Source organism: Sturnus vulgaris, chromosome 15 (genome assembly GCF_052056855.1).
Source record: "Sturnus vulgaris isolate bStuVul1 chromosome 15, bStuVul1.hap1, whole genome shotgun sequence".
In the NCBI taxonomy this organism is placed as follows: domain Eukaryota; kingdom Metazoa; phylum Chordata; class Aves; order Passeriformes; family Sturnidae; genus Sturnus; species Sturnus vulgaris.
The window spans coordinates 3,122,767-3,142,378 of record NC_142257.1 but is presented as its reverse complement, the minus strand read 5'-3'; the positions used below and the strand labels follow the sequence as shown (position 1 = coordinate 3,142,378).

The following is a 19,612-nucleotide window of genomic DNA, read 5'->3' as shown; positions in this document are numbered from 1 at the left end:
ACATTAGCTTTCTAAACTACTCAGCAATATCAGTTTCCCCCCAAAGACTTCCCTGAGGCTGATTTGTAGAGGCTGCAGTTGTCTCTCTATTTTTTTTCCCCTCTGCCTTACATTGAACAATACTCTCACTAATGACATTTCCCCTGCAATGATGCACCAGGGAAAAGCACGGAACCAGAAGCAGGAATGATGAATACATTCTAAATGCATGGAGGAGGAAGTGCTACAATTTGCTCCTCTATCACTCCATAAAAAAACTACAACTCTTGTCTTTTTCCATCAACCATAAAGATGGAGCACTGGCCTGGGATATTCTTAGATAAATCAGGCATGACATTGTACAGTGCATTTTTGCACTCTTGCAAAGAAAAGCCAAGCCTAAGCTTGCAAGGTGTGTCTGTGTCTGTCTAGATAGCCTGATTTAAAAGCCTCAGCTACAAGGAAAGACTGACATAAACTCAGGATGAAAATGCAATAAATGATTTCCTGTGGGGAGAGCAGGTGATGTGCAGAGCAAAGGTCATTCCAGTTGGGCAAAACCAACCCTTAGGAAACTCCTCCCAACTGCTTCTCCTCTCCTCTGAGCTTCCTGGCTGTGTCCTCAGGGATGATTTCCTTCTCTCCTCTGTCTGTTTGCTCAGGGATACACCCAGGATTCCCAAATATTTTTAAAGGTAACTAAAAAGACTACACTTCATACTGCAGCCTCATCTAGACTTGCCTGTGCTCTTTGCTTGCTGTTGATTTTTGTTTACAGCCCAACCCCTAAAAACCAGGCTCCCCTCCTTCCCCAGCCCCCTTACCAGGATCTGCCAAGAGCCACTTGCCCATGATCAGTGGATAAAGCCACAGCTGATATTTCAACAGAAAAAAAACTTTAATCCCAGCAGGGGGATCCCTGCAGTGCACATGACCAGCTTTGCTGGAATAACTTGTGGTTTTCAACTTTTCCCTAAGAAGGAAAACGTGAGGAAACTGCCCCAAGTTCTCTGCAGCTGATACACAAAGTTATCTCCTCCCTGGCCTGCAGCAGAGCTCCTTGGGTAGGAGATATTGCAGATGTTCACAGCTGGGCACTAAACAAGAGGTGCAAACTGTCTATTTTCTCTTTGCTTGGAATACGTGCTTGTCCTAGCTGGAATTTCATGCATTGGAATTTTTTGACAGCAGGAATTATGCTGAACTCTCACATTCTCTCTGGAGAATTTCTGGGTAGCTTAGCAATGTCACACGAGATAATAGAAAATGTCATTTTTACTCAGCCATCACAAGGTGCCTCATAGAGTGTGCTGTTGTTGCATCTTTATCTTCATTTCTCACACAACATGGATATCTCAAAACTATGGAATCCCCTTTAGGATCCACCTGACCCAGGAAAGCATCAGAGACAAACAACTTTTGTGAACAAGGTGTTTTCAGGTGTATAAACACAGATAGACCAGAGGATCAACCTAATAAAAAATTGCAGCTTGAGCTTTGACCATCAGTATCTGAATCAGATGAAGAAGTGGCTTTGCTTTTGCATTTCACAGACTTCCTTTCCTAATAAGATGCCAAGACCATGAATTTCACAGAAAGATGCAGTTAGTGAAATATTTCACTTCAGGGTGAAAGTTACTTCCCTGAAGGGTTTTAAGGTTTTGGAAACAATCCTGTGAATTCTCTGAAATTTTTTTCAGGATTTCCCTGTAAAACTACAATGCAATGACTTGATTTTCACATTTAGAAATCTAACAACCTGCACCTTGTCCCTTTAATTTGTTTCTGACAGATTTAAAGAAATTATTTTGCTTTCAATTTGAAAATTATGAGAGCGTGGGGTACTAAGTTCACATGAAACTCTCAAGAAAAAAAACAACAACTTTCCTTTCTACAACAGGCTGCTCTGTAGAGCCATAAATAATAATTGGCTTCTTCTTACCACTTATTTGCTTAATTTCAAAGTATGTTTTCCTTTCCAGGCCTCAGAACTGATGCCAGTACGTGTTAGTGAGCACTGAGCTGAAAGCCCCGTGCTGCTGGCAGGCCAATATTGCTCGATTCCACTGAGGAGCTCCTGTTTCAGGGGCTCATTAAGCTGGTTTGGGGATTAGGACACTCGCACAGCTCGAATTTGCAGCAGCACACAGCAGCCAGGAAACATCTCTAAATATTTATGCATATCCAGTGGGACAAGCCAACACACACATCATGGAGCCAGCAGGTTCCAGTTCTTGGAAAAATAAAAATCAGAGTAGAGATGGCCAAAGGATGTCCTCCTTCAGCCAGGTTTGTTGAGCTGTGTGTTGCTTTGGATTTTGGCAGAGTTGCTGTGAGTTTTGCCCACGCCAGGCACTGAAGGAACCTCCCCTGCTGCCCTGTTCATGAATGGTGAAAAAATGCCACTCCTCAGGAGCTGTCCTGAAGGGTTTTGGTTTGACTGAAACTTTAACTGCTTTTGTGAACTCGTTTGCAGCAATGAGGAAGGGAAGGTAATTTCTGATTCTGTTGTGACCATGCAGAACTTTTTGTTCTGCTCCCTCAGGGACGAGCTCTGTTGGAGGGGGAAGCTGCTCTCCCTGCCTCAGCAGAAGCTTTTTGAGCAGTGGATGAGCAGGGAGAAACTTTGCTTCACCTCAATTCTCTCTTCCAGTACTAAACTCCCAGTTATTCCAGCATGGGTATTTTCTTTTTCCTTATTAGCCCTCCTTATCTCTGTGCAGAGGGACTGGGTCCCCCTGCCCATACAAATGCAAACAAGAAAAAACAAAATTGAAAGTTTAGGCTTGGCACTACATCATCTCATTTTCTTGCTGCCTGTTTCTTCCCTTGGTTCCTAAAATAATTTCTTCTCAGCCCAGGATTTTAGCAGGAAAATGACTCCTTAATTTACACTAAACAGCTTCACTTCTGTCTCATGAAGACTTTTTAAAGAAGGCTGGGTTTGCTGGAGGCACTATTGATGTGGTACATGTTGGGCAGTTAAAGCCTTCATTTAAAAGCTTCCCAGAATTTGTCTGGAAATAATGTGGATAGCAAGAAATGTAGAGAAGACAATAAAACACAAAATAGCTCATTTAAACAGGCATGTTGAAAAGCTGAGGGATTTTTTTCCTGAGGTTGGTGTTTAATGGAGAAAAGGGGGGGGTAAGTTAAAATAAACAAACCATGTGAAGATGGGGTTTTTTTGTGTTTTAATTTCTGTTATTTGTCTATTGCCTTTTCATTTATTATCACTATTTATTGTGATAATGAAAGATATTTTCCAACTTTGAGGGTAAAACGCCATAGTTGAGGTAAAAGGGGCTAAAAGTGGCCTTTGAGTGGATGTGGGGGCAGGGAGGGAACATCCCTGAACCCCAAGAGCATCCTCAGGGATCAGTCACAGAGTCCCTGGGGGAGAGCAGCCAGGGCCCCTTTCTAATCACCAGGGTGCAAGAACAGTGAGATAATCTGTAAATGCAAAATTCTGCAATCAACCAAATTAACATAAACTCCACACCAAGCTATAATTTCTGATAATAATGGAAAAGAAAGGATTTACTTGGAAATGTGAGTTCTTGATGCCTCCAGAAGAGGTTAATGGGAGAGAGATACTCAGTTTTAAGGATTTCTGGCCACAGCAATCTGAATTTGAAAATATGAGTGTGAAAGTTTTATAAAGCAGATGCTGTGTATCAGCTCACAGAGCTCTGGAAAAATCTGCTTTTGTTTAATCTCTGTCCCCTTCCAGTGGCTGAAACTTCCATTGCTAAACTGGTGGAGTCACTCCTCACTTCTGGTTTAACTGGAACCAGAAAAGCCTGAATTGCTGATTACTGGGTGTTAAATATATCTGAACTTTCTTCTTCCTACAAGCTTGTGTGGATCCAGCTTCCTCTTTTTTTATCCCCCTTCCCAAATCCCAGCCTGAGTCTCTGAGGACTCTCTGGTGGGAGGTTGTTTTGAAGCAAGGCTGTACAGCAGCTCCACGTTCTGCAATCCCTCCTTCTCATCACAAAATATCTCAATGCTTTTTCACAGAGTGGCTGAAAATAAAGTAAAAAAAAAAAAAAAAAAAGGAGCTGGCAATGAGAATTGGCATAAAGATATACTTTGAACTCTTATTGCATAAACACTGAGAGTAGTTATGGCTAATGGAAGCCAGAAACTACAGCTTGGTGCAGTAGCCAAAATTTGGAGTGTGCAATTATGGTAAAAAAAACCCTAAACATCCAAATAAAGCCCCCCCAAACAGCTCTAAGCCCCCCAAACAGCTCTTTACCCATGCAGGGAGCAGCCAATGACCTGGACTGTGAGGACTAAGAGTCTGATTTTTAATCTTTGCTGTAATGATTGATTAAAGTATTCTTGGTGATAGAAATGTGCCTCCCTATTTTAAGCTCTAATCGTTTGTGTGCCTCCATAGCAGCCTGGAGCTGTGAGCTTCAAAGAGCTGAACGATGCCTCAACGTTATTATTTCATAATATTGAAACAGCAGATGCTGCAAACAGAACAGATCCACTGGCCAGGCATTTTGGTACCTCCCTTTTCATCATTTAGTGGATTTAATAAATATCAAGTCTACGCTGAGGATGCCAGTCTCCAGCTTCTCAATTAATGGAAAAGAAGCAGAATTTTAAAGGAAGAATTTAAAGAAAATCCTGAAGTATGGAGGATTAGAGCTCCAAGACAGCATTTGTTGCAATTTGGGGTGTTCTGGTGTATAAACAATTCTTGGTCAGCTCCCTGCAATAAATAATTTAAAACTCTACCAGCAGGACAGATACTTAGAGAATAATAAGGGACAAAGCTGTCTGCACCCAAATAAAGTTGTTAGATTGATTACTTGTCAATTACTTGTCAAATACGTCTCTAAGTATTTGATTTTTTGGATGTCTCTAACTTGATAAAGAGTGGAATTTCGTGGCTCTAGGGGCTGTGTGTGTGCAGGAGCCACTGCATGGCCCCGTGTGTGAAAATAAGAATCCCACCTTGGAAAATCAAAATTGCTCCCTGCCAGCTTTCAAACCCTTATTCCAAGCAGCTGGAATTAGCAGCTCCAGGGTTGTTTGACACTCTCCAGCAATGTTCCTTTTGTCAGGCTGCTCCTGACTCTTTCAGAGCCAGGATGGCAAAGGAAGTGAAGGATGCCTCCCCTGCATGCTGAGGAAAGCAGCAAATTCTTTGGGTGAGAATTATTTTCAGCATAGAACTCTTCTGTGTTTTACAAAACAATCCCATGTGCCTGGGCTGAATTTATAGAGGCAATGATGTACCCAGCACTGCTGATAAATACCTGTGATGGAAATCAGTGGGAGCAATTGGGAAACCTCTTGTCTGCATGTTTAGGCACTTTCTGGTTTTAAATGCATAAATTCATCTCTAATGGCTGCAATATAAAGACAGTTTTCTTGAAGACTCCAAGGTTATATTCATTTTCCACAGAGATCCAAACTCTTCAGCTTCAACTGAGAGACCTATAAACATGAGAAATGCCTCATAACAAACCAAGGATCATTTATAAATAGAAAAATAACTTCAGCTGGGACTGCAATTGAAGGAAATAACCACCTTTACTATTACTAACTTAGAGCTTCACTTTTGTACTTTTACCTTCTGCTGCTTTGGGAGCACATAATTGTCATTGCTTTTCAAATGTTCCTGCTGCAGCTGGATTATTTTCCACGAGTTTTCTTTTTCTGTTAAATTGGGGGCTCAGAACGTTCCAGATCTCAGTTTAGCATCTGCTTTCTTTCACTGTCTGCTTCTACCCACCCTTCTGCAATAAATGATATTTAAATATCCTTTGGGAAGGGTGACAGACTGCACTTCACTGCCCAAAACCAGACAGAAGTGGACATTTCCCTGATCCCTCTCAAATACCATGTTTAAAATGTGTTTCCTCTCCCTCTGTCAATTGGTTGCCTTTTGTGGTGAATTTTTTACCCCCTGATTCTGCTTTGTTTATCCTAATAGGATAAAAGCTTTTAAAGGTAACTTTGAATTCAGTGATGGATAATGGCAAACTGGTTATTACAAAAATGACTTAACAGATATTGCCAATTTCTTTTTCTTTTTCTTTATGTTTATCTACACAGGAAAGCTCTTGCACAGCAAGGTAGAACATGAATTTAAAGCAAAGTAAATGCTTCACATTAGCTTCCCACAAGGATCCTGTCATCCTGCACACAGGTTTCACTTAATCCACTCCCAACTTCAGGTGAGTAAATTGTGTAAATGTACATTGTGTAAATGTACATTGTGTAAATGTACCCTTGCTGTGAAATATTGTACATTGAGAAATAAACGTGGAAGAGCTTCCCAAGCTCCTTTCCAAGAATTTATGCACTTTCCTGGTCCCCTCTGCAGTGGTACCAGAGTGACTCTGAGTTTATGTATTTATTCTTCTAACAGCCCTGTGCAGGAAGGTTGGAGTAGAGGAGAGAGGTGAATTTATTTTCCCAAGTCCAAAGCTGGCTTTGTCACTGCCATCCTTGGTCTCCACAAGCTCCTAATCCTGTCTGCTCAATCAGAATTCCATTTCTCCTCCACTCAGGTGTGACTCAGCTGCACAACACTGCTGGTGGCTCTTGCAAGCTGGAGTTGTTATTTCCTGGCCGTGTGATGTTTGTGTTAATTCATGTTCTCATTTGCATTCAGTGAAAGTGAAGGAAAAGCTCAGTGACGTCTTTTGATTCAGATTCTCAGGGTTTTGTTGTTCTTGGGTAAGTCCCATGGCCTTTAAATAACTTGAGAAACTTCTTTTTTTTTTTTTTTTTTTTTTTTTTTTTGGAAAATATTGAATAGCCTGTTTTAAATAACTTGTGTTCTCTCTGCCTGCTCCTCTCTCAGAGGAATTGCATTTGCATAGAAAGAGGATTCCTTAAATAAAGGCACAAAATGTGTTTTTGAACAGAAAGGAACTCAGCAGCCAGAGCTAATATTAGGATTAAGCACTGCCCTTCCAGCTGAAGAACAGACTAAGTCAAAACTCCACAGCATTTTGCTGACTACTAGAATTAAATGGAGTTTTAATTATACATAGATCCATTTATTCATTTGCCATACTCTAAGCACACAGAGGATTCCAGACCCCTTCCATCTTCCTGCCCAAGATCTGATATCTGGAGCAAGGGAGGCCTTTTCTGCTGCATTGTTCAGAGGCCTGACAACCAAAAAATACTAAAAGTTGGACATCACCAAGCAAATTCCAAAATGCAGATGCATTTCGTTAACTCTGAAGACTCCTAATTCTTTTGGCTTAATGCAATGAAAAAGTGAATCTGAAATAATCTCTTTTATTTCAAAATGAGGTTGCTTTGCCCTCTTTCTGTTCAGAATTGCTTCCCTGGCTTGGCTGGGATTTCCCATTTCCTGCCTTGGGGTCCATGAAGGATAAGGAGCACGAGGGGAGAAGCTGCTCATTGGAGGCTGATTGTCAAGGAAAGGCAAAAAATTGAATCCATCAAGAGGAATTTTCCACAGCTGTTGGCTGGATTTTAATTTGTGCTGGGTTTTGTTTGGATTTTTAGTGGTTTTTTTTTATTTTGTTTGTTTGGGTTTTTTTGCTTGTTTGTTTTTTTTTTTTTTAGTTTTCCACCTAAACTGTGAGTGTTTATGTTAGCAGGCACATCCTTGTGTGTGGAGACCATCCTGCTTGCAGAAAAGACACTTTAAATCCCTAGAAACTTTTCCAGCCTGCTATGTTACTAAGAATAGGAAAACCATTCCCTTGAAGTATTGCCATTAATGTGTGCCACACATGGATGCATTTCTAGGGGGTTTTATTTCATAATTGGCTCACAGTCACAGCTCTCTGCAGCTCTCACCACCTACTGCCAGATTTGTTGGGGTTTTGTTTGTTTGGCTTTATTTTTTTTTTTAAATACCTGAAGTCTCTAACTCTGGGTAATTAAAAATCCTGGTTTATTTTTATTTTAACACAGAAAGAAGGGTTCAATCTGTTTGTGATACTATGACTGACATTGTTTCAAAGCAGATTCAGAGATAAGTTTGGTCCTGACATTTAGTCAGCAGGTGGGTGTTGTTTATTGCCTAGCAATTAGAACTTACATTAACATAATATCTCCTCAACTTCAAAAATTTCTGAGAGCTCTCCATGAACAGATTCCCAAGAGCTCTCCCCTGCTCTCTTCCCTTTGTCTTTTCACTTTCCCACCTCCACAGCCTTCCACCCACCTGCCTTTAAATGTGCTGTTTCAAATTTAGAGTTCAAGAAACTTTGTTTAAGTCTAAATCATGTAAGATATTTTCTTCTAGGGCAGAAGCAGCCCACAGCCCCTTTATTTTAAACCGAGTTAAACCAGTGCTTTTCAGTCTTCAGAAACTTTTTTTTCCCCCACTTTTAATATTTCTTCACTCCTGAAAATGGGAGGAGGGCAAAGCCTGTTCCTCATCTTGAAATGATCCAGGTGCAACAGGTATTTTCCTTTCCTGCATCCTCAGGGCTCCCTTTTCTCTCAGCATTTTCTCTGATGTTTTTATCAGTTTATTATGGAGATGCATTCATTAGATTTCTATTATATCTGCTTTTTTATGAGATTGTCATATTCATCTTTACCTCTGAGCTAATGGGTTTTCTGCAGGAGAAAGCGAAAATGAGATGTTTTGAGCTAAAGATGCAACGAAGGCAAACAAATGTGAAAAAAGAAATCTAATCCAAATGTATTACTGTGAAAATAATTTTTAATTGATTTCAAACCCAAGTAGAAAGACCCTGCTGTCCACAGCCAAACATTCACTGCTGCTCTGTCACAGGTTTTGCTCACAAAGCTGGGTTAGGAAAATGGTGAGGATTTCTGGTGAAATCAGACAAAACTGAACCTTGTTCCCATCCATCTCCCCCTATGCAAATCCACCTGTGCACACACATTCTCAGAGCAAATTTTCATCCTTGTTTTCAACCTTTATTTTTTAAGCTTAAGCTCCATAATTTCGGTTAAGGAACAGCACTTGGTGACCTTGCCCTGGTTTTTTTTCCCCCAAACCCTTAGAGGGGATGTTTTCCATCAAAGGAGACACCTCCCTCCCTTGCCTGGGAGGATGTAATTATTCAAGCAACCACAATTAACACCGAAAAAATCATCTTTGGGGAGTCATCAGTGCCTGGCTCTGATCCTGGGGCCAGCCCTGAAGCATCAAGTGATGCTTCCTATAGTAGGACCCACAGCTGGTCTGTGGGTTAGAGAGGGTTAATAAATGAGGTTTGTTTTGAGAAGTATTCTCTGACCGAGGCCATTGGCCTGGAGACCAAGAAGAGAAAAAGGAGAGAGAGGTAAGTGGAAAGAAAACTTGAGCTGGGAAAAGTATTTTTAGAAAAGTTTTATGGAAAACAGAGGCAGAGATGGGTTTTACACCAATGAACGTTTTGTTGACTAATTGTGACCAATGAAGAAAGTGTAAACTGTGTAGAGGGTATAAAAGACAGCGAGCTGTTGTAATAATTGGGATATCAGCCTTCTGAAATGTAGTGTGTGTATTTGTGTCTCACCTGCCTCTACAGTGACAGCTTCCCTCCCTTGCAGCCACCACCATCACCCAGTGCCATGTGCTGGTTTTATAAATCATCCCAGCCCTCCCAGGCACTCACTCTGGGAAAAAAACAGCAAAAACCTTGTTTATTGTCAGATAAAAATTCACTGCTGCAACCCCTGTGAGGAAGAGGAAATTTAGGGGGAAAGTGGTGAGGAAGGCATGGAATTCTCAAACCAAGTGGAATCCAGCGAGGCTCTTCTATCACATCGGCACCTCCCGACCCAAAACAAAATTAAAGGAGCTTATCTGTGGTCACTGCACTGCAGAGAGAAAGGACAGCAACACACACAGAGCTCTTTTGGGGAAAAAAAGGCCAATTTATTGTACAGACAGCCCGGATTTAAAGTGTGTCAGTGCAGCCAGGACAGGACAGGAGCTCATTGGACAATTGGGAAAAACATCCTTGGGACAGCACCTCAGGATGTGTCCCACGGGAAAGACACCAGGGGTTAATGTTGGTGATGAATTCCACTCTGTTTGTCACCATGTTCTCACTCTGGGAGACTCCTCCCTAACTGAAGCTGCAGTCAGCTTGTCAGCCTGGGAATGGAGCTGAGAGTCAGGAGAAATCCAGGCCTGGAAAGAATTTCCAAGCTGGAATTCCCCAGCTCTGTGAATGTGTGTGTCCACACCTATCCTGAAAGAGAGCAGCTCCTTTGGTGTGGGGGCTGCCCGGGTAGCCTGTGGTGCTGCTTTTTATTATTTAGGGGAGAGACAGAGAAAGGAGAGCCTTGGGAGAGGGGATGGAGCATCCCGGCCGGATCCAGGAGAGAGAGCGGTGGCTTTTTGGGGAAAATGGGAATATGACCAGCTGGAATGTGAACAGGCTTTATTCAGGCTCGGCTGGAAATGAGGAAAATGAGGAGAGCGGCTTGTGTAGTGTCAGATAAAGGGAGATGAGAGCGGTGCCAGTTTACAGCATCCTCCAAAGAGCTGACAGCAGCCTTTATCCCCTGATAACGAGCTTGACAAGTCTCTTTGCCATTTGGGCACATTGAATTCTCAGGGGAGCTTCACATGAATAAATCATTGCCTCTTTAGTGACTATCCAGAATTAATGATCCCCCACCTTTTTTTTTTTTTCTTCTTTTCTTTTTTTTTTTTTGCTGCTTCTCTCGCTGTAGGTTGTGACTTGTGGCTCCTTGGGGGATGGTGACAACTGAGCAGTCCTGGAGGCTTCTGCTTTCTCCTTTTTCTCCTCTTTGGATGTTCCAGGAACTTTTCCTGCCACTGAATAGCTGAACAAGTGTCCATAACTACCAAAAAGGCTAAGGTTTTCAGAAAAGCATCATAGAGAAGAAATCCCAATTGAAAGGAAAACCAGGTTAGATCAAAGTCAAACCCTAAAGAAGACAAAACTTTCCAGAGGGTGAAAAGTAGGATTTAATGACTGTTCATATTGGGGCACTTCTTGCTTCAGGTTTTCATCAAGCTGAGAGAAAACACCTTTGTTGAGATATTTCCATCACGAACTGGAAGTTATCAGAGTTTTCCTGTATGTAGCCTTGTTTTGTAGCCAGACAATTTATCTGTCCTGAGAGGTGCAAAAAGTTTGAGGAAAATCCCTGTATGCCCTGAAATATTTGGAATATCAAATGAATGTGACCCTTTAGTCCCTGATTTTTGCTTCCATCTGATTTGAATGTGAGACTGATCCACATCACATTTTTCTTAAGTTTGTGTCTCATCTAAGATGATGTGATTTGTTGTTTGTTTGTTTTTTTTTTTAACTTTGATTGGAAAAATACAGAACTGGTCCAGGGAGTGGAAAATATAACCTGAGACCTCACCACATTGAAAACAAAAGGAGGCATAGAAAGAATCCCAAACCCCTAACTTTTAAGACATTTATTTTGAAGGGAAGTTGGAGACTGGAGATGTTTTGTCAGCATTTTATCATTCCCAGTGCTGAAAACAGAACAAACTCTTAAATTCAGCCTGAGGTTCAGTGGGTCCAGAGGAGGCACTAACTTTTCCAACTGGGATAATTCTTAGGGGTGCAAAGGTGAATGCTGAGGGCAGCAGAAGCTTTATGGTTTTGGTCTCCCAGCTGTGAGTGGCACCTTTAGAAAAGCTCTGCTTGAGCAGCAGGATTAACCTTCCCCTGAGTGTAACCTACCCCAGAGCTTGAAGCTGCTGTTCCCAGGCACCATGAGATCAAAAGTGGTGATTTACAGCCAGGTCTTACCAAGGAGGAAAAGGGAGAAAAGGGGAGTTAAGAACTTTATTAAACCTTGTGATATAAAGGTTGGTTTGATGTTACTGTTTCAGAAGTATCCAGCAAAGAGGTGAGGCAGTAGAAGCAAAATATTCAGAATAACCACATTTATGACTGATACAGAAGAGCTCAGTGTCAGATATATTCTCATGGCTAAATTGGCTTGTTTTACAAATCTGAACTAAGGCCAGAGTTCCAATTGTGTAATCTCTGAATTTTAGAATTGACCTTACATGTAACTGTGTAGTTTTTAAACTATTGTTTTCATCATTAGACTTAAGATCTTCTACTGATCTATGTCAGGAACCAAATTAACATATATTGAAATGAATTTGCATAACCTGAAAAAAAAAAAAAGGTTTGCAGAGCCTAATTTAAATTTACATTCTTAATAAAGTATTAACATATCCAAAACTGGATTTTAAATAGTACCACTACATTTTAAATCATTCCTGTGTCTTCCTAACAAACAACTTTGATTTGCATGTCCTGACTTTGCAATGTAATACAGAACTGGTAATTGAGTGGTTTATAAATCAGCTTTTTAGCACTCTGCTGCTGCCACCTTGGTTTGTGTAGAAGAGTATTAATAGTGAAAAAGGCAACCAAAAGCTTTGCAGGAGCACTGAAGACAAAGCCAGAATTGGCAGTGGGAAGGATGTTCCAGGGGAGGCTTTATCAGACTCAGCTGAAAGCTGAAATGCAAAGCTTGCACTGATCTTTATGCATTCAAAGTGTGACACTCAAACCCAAACCACTTCTCTCTCACTTAACAGATAAAATCAGAGTTACAGAATGGTACAATCAGAATGGTTTGGGTTGGAAGGGACCTTAAAGACCATCTCATCCCACTCCCTGCCATGGAGACACCTTCCACTGCCCCAGGCTGCTCCAAGCCCTGTCCAGCCTGGCCTTGGAGGTTTCAGGGATGGGGTTGAGGACTTTGGGCTGTCCCTTAAGATTATTCCCTGCAAACACAAGACGTTTGTTATCCTGCAGCATAATTTTTTTTTGCAGGATGTGTTTTTTGCTGAAGCCTGGAGGGATTTCTAGAGAGAGTTTGGGAGCAGTGTGGCAGGACTGAGAACTCAGTAAAGGATTTGGATGGGGCTCTGAGCAACCTGATCTAGTGAAAAGTGCCCCTCTCATGGCAGTGGGATTGGAATCAGGTGGTCTTTAAGGTTTTTAAGGTCGTTTCCAGCTCAAACCACTCCGGGATTCTCTGATTCCATCAGTGGGGGAGGTCCTGACATCTCAGAGGCAGCAGCTGGCCCCGATGATGTTGGAGTGCTGGTGCTTGAGTCTGTAGCCAGGGATGCATAAAGGCTCTGATTCAACAAGGTACTTCAGCTTTAGGATGCTGAAATCAGCTGAATGATGCACGTGCTTCAAGTTATGCACATAAAATCTTCTGTAATGGAGCCAAGAGCAACTCCCATTGAAACCTGCCATGGAGTTTACTCTCCTGAAACACTGGTTTTTAATAGACAGCCAGAAAGAAGTGAGATTGGGCAGTAATGTGCTGCTTTAGAGCCTTCTGCACCCTCTGGAGGTTGTACAGGCTGGCACTGAAATTAAAAGGTGAGGCAGGGGAGACACATCTCTTGTTCTCATTGTGGTTTTCCTCAAATCCTTCCCAGATTTTTTTTTAAATGCTCTGTTTTGGGTCAGCTCTCTCTCTGATGGCAGCTGAAATCCTGCCAAGAGACCCAAACCCCATGGCCAGGCAGGCAGAGCCATTTCTGTGGCTGAGGAGCCTCTTAAAACAAAGTGAGAACTCCTGGAGTAGAAAAGGAGAGCTCAGTGTACAGTTTAATTTGTTTCGAAAATTCCACCCATCACCCTCACAGGATTCTGCTGAAAGGAGTGAAAAGTCCTCAAACCCGTGTTGGGACGTCAGGCAGCTCAGAGCAGGAGTTTGTAACATCTGGAAGGCCAAGGGGGTTCCTCGTGTCCCCTTTACAACCACCTGACTGTGCCAAGCTGATTTTAGCTGTCACAAAAGGCTCTTTTTATCTGCAGGCTTGTGATTCTCCTTGGCAAAGTGGCCCCATGGTAGGAGATTACTCAGCCTGCTTAACCTTCCTGTCTTCTTTCTCTCTTTTGCTTTACTCATGAATCCAGTCCTTCAAATGACCTGATAAAGCTCTGACTGCTGCTTCTGCTGCTGATAGAGCAGAAAATTTTAATATATAAATATACATATTTTATATATATCCTTTCCTTTCCTTTCCTTTCCTTTCCTTTCCTTTCCTTTCCTTTCCTTTCCTTTCCTTTCCTTTCCTTTCCTTTCCTTTCCTTTCCTTTCCTTTCCTTTCCTTTCCTTTCCTTTCCTTTCCTTTCCTTTCCTTTCCTTTCCTTTCCTTTCCTTTCCTTTCCTTTCCTTTCCTTTCCTTTCCTTTCCTTTCCTTTCCTTTCCTTTTCCCTTCCTTTTTCTTTCCCTATAGTAAACTGAGTGGAAATCCTGTGAGTGGACATCGTGTGGGCACCACTGAAACAGAGTAAATAAATGAACAATGTTTTTTTATAACAATTAGGGTTTTGGAGCATAATCTCAGCTCTTTCTAAAGACCTTTGTTTGTCTCTCTTACATAACCCTGCTGCCCTCTCCATATGGTGGGGTTTGTGTTTGGTTAAGAGCCAATAATTCATCCTTTGGGGATGAGTTCACAGGAAAAAGGACAGTAGGTACTGAGATGATAAATATTCAGTAGGTGATTACTTGTTATTGCTGTTATTTTACTTTTTATTACTTGTTGTTCTTCCTGGCATGGTTTCCCTTTCAAAACTCCAGGAATGAACCCCAAAGGTCTCATTGGAAAAGATTTTAAACCCCAGCTTTAAAGTGCTGACCAGGCAGACAAGTACTGGCACCTCCAAAACCTCAGGTGCAATAGGTACAGGACATTCAAAAAATAAATTTCTTGCACTAAAATTTATGGACAGAACACAAACTCTATTGGATCATTAATCAAAGTTTACATCAGGTTTTTCTATTGGACTGGACCATTATATGTGTTATACTCAAATATTCATCCTTGTGGAATGCTAATTTTATTTCTGCAGGCAGGAGATCCAAATAATTCAATCCAAATTGTCTCTGCTCAGTTTGCTGTGGGAATCAAGCTCAATTCCCTTCTCCAGAAACAACAGGAGGAAAAAAAATGGATGAGAATGAGAAATGCTTGGCTAAGCACATCTTAACCAAAGGCAGGTCCACACCATGAGAGAAAGAAGATGGAGAAAATTGTGCAAGAAATTCTACAGAACATTTGATCCCACCACAAAAAAGGAAAAAAGGAAAAAAGGAAAAAAAGGAAAAAAATCTCCCACTTTATGTTATGTACCAAGATTCTCATTTTGGCAAGGGATGATAAGAATTGCCAGGTGTGTATATGGATATTCAGCAGGTATATATATACATAAATTCAGAACACAGTACAGAAATTATCTGAGAAACTCTCCTAGCTTTAAATTCGAAGCTGTCACTTGATTTCTCTAGCAGACAACATAATTATTCCAGAAGCACTAAGAAGCACAGAAATCCTTTACACAATGGGTGCCGATGTTAAAAGGAAAAAAAAAAAAATCAGAATTTGCAGAATGTATAAAACATGAGAAAGGTTTACACACAGAAATTGCAATTGAATACATTAAAATCAAAGACAGGCAGAGAATGAATTAATTTGTTTCAAATGATGGAATGTAGTTTAGTCAGGTTCTATAATTTAATTTCAGTGAGCACAGTACTTCCTAATTATCTGTATACTCGGAGATGCATAAATAAATCATGAATTTTCTTTCTTGTATTCCAAGTGTTCATACACAAAAAATACCCCAAACCCAACATTTTGGTAACTACAGGGTAAATAAACCAAATATAAAGCAGGGGCAGCAGGCAGTAATGACTTGATGTGAACAAAACCATTCCCATGAAGTTTTAAAGCCTCTGAGGAGCAATAAATTCTTACAGTTCCCCTAAAAAGATCACTCAGTTTATACAGAAAAATAAGAGATGCCTTTTTGCGTGATAGGGATTGCATTTAAATTTGTTGGCAATTTTTTGGATGCAAGAGAAGATAAATTAGGGAAACCCACCTGGGTGGGCATGAGGAAATGAAGAGAGGCCAGTTCAATATAAAAGTTTGTCCCTCTCCTCTCCTGATTCTTTCATAGTAAGAATTAAAATATATTTTTATTTCTGTTTTTTTCCTCTAGCAGCACCCTGGTGGGAGAGCCATGGAGTCAGGTTAGGGAAAAGCAAGATGTTCTTGGCTTTCTGGAGCTTAACAGGAAGTTTTTTGGAAGGTTCTGAAGACACAAAAATTGTCAGAAAACGTGACCAGGGAAGTTTAAGTGACTGATTCACGGGAAGCAGTGATGTGTAGCATGCCGAAAAGTTATCAGGAATTTATTTTTTTTTTCCATTCCTAAGAATAGTCAGTAAATAAACAACATAGTAGGGAAAAGTCAGGGAAATGATGAAAAACAAGGGCAGAAATAGACAGGAATATTGACTTAAAATAGTTGGTATAAATCACATAAAATTGACTGCAAATATGTATTAAGTAAACTCCCTTTGGAGGGGGCACAGGCTTCAGGGTTTCCTCCGAAATGGGAAGTGAAGTCTTTATCCTGTACCACCACATTATTTTAATAAATTCTCCTTGCTCCTCCACCCTTCCTTTGTGACAGTTCCCATCTAGACCAGGGGAAGAGCCATGGGCATTATTGACATTTCTGCTGCTCTCCTGCACAGGGATTTCCTCCTGCTCCCTGCCTGCAGCACCTGGGAGCTTCCAGTCTCTGCTCAGAGCACCCCTGCCTCATGAAAATTGTGTTTTATTGGTAGGAATAGATCTTGTAGCTTGGCACCTTAGCCCAGCAGCTTCACAGAAGTAAGAAGGCCTCAAGGATCATGTAAATCATAGAATCACTGACTGGTTTGGGCTGGGAGGGATCTTTAAGATCATTTTGTTCCATCCCCCTTGCCATGGGGACACCTTCCACTACCCCAAGCCGTGTCCAGCCTGGCCTTGGACACTTCCAGGGATCCAGGGGCAGCCACAGCTTCTCTGGGCACCCTGTGCCAGGGTCTCCCCATCCTCACAGGGAGGGATTTCTTCCAGTATCCAGCCTGCATTTCCCCTCTGTCCGTGTGAAACCATTCCTCCTGCTCCTGTCACTGCAGTCCCTAATGAAGCATCCCTCAAATCCCTCAGGAAACGCCCTAGTCTTTCCCAATATTTGAGATTTTTTTTTCCCCCCACGCTCTGTAAACATCTCCAAGAGGCTCAGGGACTAGGAAGGACAAATCCTCAGCAGTGCCTGCTCACTGTAACCACGCAGTGAACTCAGGAGCCCCAGCGGCTCTGGGCTCACTCCCTCCCCTGTAACCACACAGAGGGGAACGAAGGCGATTTCTGCTCTGCTTCTGCAGCCTGGTTTGTGTGTTCCACTCCAGTTAGAGTGCAGATCACTGTGATTCAATCAGTCAGCGGTAGCTCAAAGCCACCACTGGTTGTCTTTCTGCCCTGATAAGCAAAGATCTCCAAGTGCACAGGCTCTGCAAAGAATTCGCCTTGGGTCACTTGCCTTGCTAGCAAGGATGCTGCAGTATTTTTGACAATATGCTTTGCTTTGAGAGGTCAGTGACTTTTGCCTGGGTGGTTTTTGTTCTAAATATAACACATACTTGGAAAAATCAGAAACATCAGAATCATCTTTGCACAGCGTCGTAGGTAACAATTTTCTTGGTGTGTCCTAAATCTCCTGTAACTTGCACGGAACAAACAGAATCCAAGACAAGCCATTTGTTACTGTTCAGAGAAATAAGAAAATACAAAAGATTATTTGAAAGTACCCTTAGAGACATCATGGTTTTAGGTGGATTCTCGTAAGAGGCTGCCCCTCTGGATCACTGGTCGATGTGTGTCAGGAGACAAAGTGCACAATGCTGAGCTCTTTGTGCTTTGCCATGAGAGCTCTGTGACCCCCACGATGTGCCCAGAGCCATCACGCACAGTTCAGTTCCCCTCTGCCAAAAAAAAGACAAAGGTTGGGAGGAGCTCTGTTGCTGCCATTAAAGCAGGTCTCGATCACAATCATAACCAGGCATTCAAAATCACCCCAAGAAGCAGCTCTTGATCACCTTCAAAATGTTGCTTGATTCGAGAGCAGGATCTCTCCCTCTTTGATTTGAAGAAGTGTAAGTGTTCTCTGACACGATGAACAGTGTGTGATTAACATACCCCTGCCACAGCCCAGCTCACAGAATTATCAGCAGATAATATTCTTCAATTAACTTTATTTGCTTTGCTTCATAATAAAAAAAAAGAAAAGAGTTTTTTCCCCAAATGTATTTACTACTTGAAATTAATGATAATTTTAGCCCTGCATTTTCTCTTTGTGAACGAGCAGGTCTCTGTGCACGTTTGGAAGCCAAAGCTGAAGCAGTTTTGCCAGCAGATGTGGAATTTGGTGGCATTTCACACTTTCCACAGCTTTGTTCCCTGACTCTGCAGTGCCAGCCCCTCTGCCTTCTCTTCCTGCTTCTGATAGCACTCAAAACACATAACAACAGAATGATTATATGCAGGTGATTTTATTGAAGAGCTCTGGGAATCAGGGCTGCAGACCCAAATCTGACTCCCACATGGATCCCACATGGACATGTTTTTATACCCTTTTTGTTATATAACTCTATATTAATTATTAAACCCATATTGTTCTATTGTATATATTGATCTTATCCAAGCATGAATTCTTGTCATTTTCATTAGGCCTCCCAAATATCCTTTCTCATGATTCTTGTTACGATTCCATCGTTTCTCATGATTCTTACTACGATTAAACAATAATTATATTCAATTACCAAACAATCGTTACATTTAACAATCATATCATTTATCACATGATGATTACACAGGTGTAGCTTCACATGATTTAGAAAAGACAAAGCTCAATATTCCTTCCCAGGGCCCAGTTCCCTTTCCCAGCCCTACCAGACCAAATCTTTCTTTCTACCCCCTGAATCTCTGGGATGCAATTCCCATGATTTTTAGGAACATTTTAACCCTGTGCTATCACTTCCAGCAAGAGTTCCAGGCAGACGTGGGGGCTCACACCGAGATTCCAGGAGGAATCCCCCAAAATCACTGCTCTGTTTGTGCACACACAGACAAGACTATTTCCACATAATGTGTCATCACCTCTCCAGATCGCTGTTTGGATGGATAAACAGCATTACAAATGTGGCTGTCATGCTTTCCCCCGGCAGCTTTCACTCAGCAGCAGGGGATGAAAATGCAGCAATCTGTGCACTCCAGCAGCCTCAGAGGGGTTTTCCTGCAGCAGACAAGAAACAGCACAGGGCCCCTCTGAAAAGTGATTTTGTACGTGTTGTTATTCATATTTATCCTTGATCATGCCCACCTCCCACACGGGTTTTTATAACACATCAGGTGCTATAAAAATGGGATTTTAATAGGGATATAATAGTGGGATCCCCACGGCAGACCCAGGGGGGGGCTGCAAATCCAGCCAGGGAGCTGCTGCTGGTTTTGGAGTTTGGATCATGTTGGGGAGACACCCTGGAAGGATTCCTGGAAGCTCCAGCCTCCAGGCTCAGTGAAAACCAGGGACATTGTTTGTAAGAATAACAGCCACTGATGATGGGTTTAGGTCTTTTGAGGTGGTGTTCCTGCAGGAGTCTGCGTGTGAAGGTGGTGCCACGCTGAGCACTCACTGCATGAGGGTGGTTTTGATGATTTTTTGGCAATTATCAGCTCTTTGCAGTGGGAGGATCCATGTTACTGCTCCCATCTGACTCACTTTACAAGTTCACAGTGATGCTCCTTGAACTTCTGAAGCATTGT

At 41.8% G+C, this 19,612-nt stretch overlaps 1 long non-coding RNA gene across 1 annotated transcript; it reads left to right on the top strand.

Moving 5' to 3' along the window:
* Positions 1-5,096: 5,096 nt before the first annotated feature.
* LOC148221950 (uncharacterized) lies at positions 5,097-12,193 on the top strand. The gene is made up of 3 exons (XR_015807064.1): positions 5,097-5,150; positions 6,061-6,182; positions 10,642-12,193. It is a non-coding gene; the product is annotated as an uncharacterized LOC148221950 (long non-coding RNA).
* Positions 12,194-19,612: the final 7,419 nt, after the last annotated feature.